This window comes from Odontomachus brunneus, unplaced genomic scaffold (genome assembly GCF_010583005.1).
Source record: "Odontomachus brunneus isolate Ranch 3 - 2012 unplaced genomic scaffold, Obru_v1 Obru_scaffold_006, whole genome shotgun sequence".
NCBI classification, from domain to species: domain Eukaryota; kingdom Metazoa; phylum Arthropoda; class Insecta; order Hymenoptera; family Formicidae; genus Odontomachus; species Odontomachus brunneus.
The window spans coordinates 1,869,781-1,870,022 of NW_022639456.1; positions in this window are offsets into that span (position 1 = coordinate 1,869,781).

Consider the following 242-nt stretch of genomic DNA (forward strand, 5'->3'; position numbering starts at 1 on the left):
AGCACGTTGGGGCATGAGACGCGAACAAACCTTATGGCTTCGGGCGGTTAACCCCAACGCCATCTACCAGATTCTTGTAGATTTCACGTGGTTAATTAGATAGTATGTGCTGTATCCTTGAGAATAATGGGTGCTTCCGAAATGTCCAGATTTGGGTCAAGTTGAGTTAGTTCCACTATAGTATCCGTTACATATACTATAGTGGAACTAACTCAACTCAACCCAACTCTGGGTATTTCGGA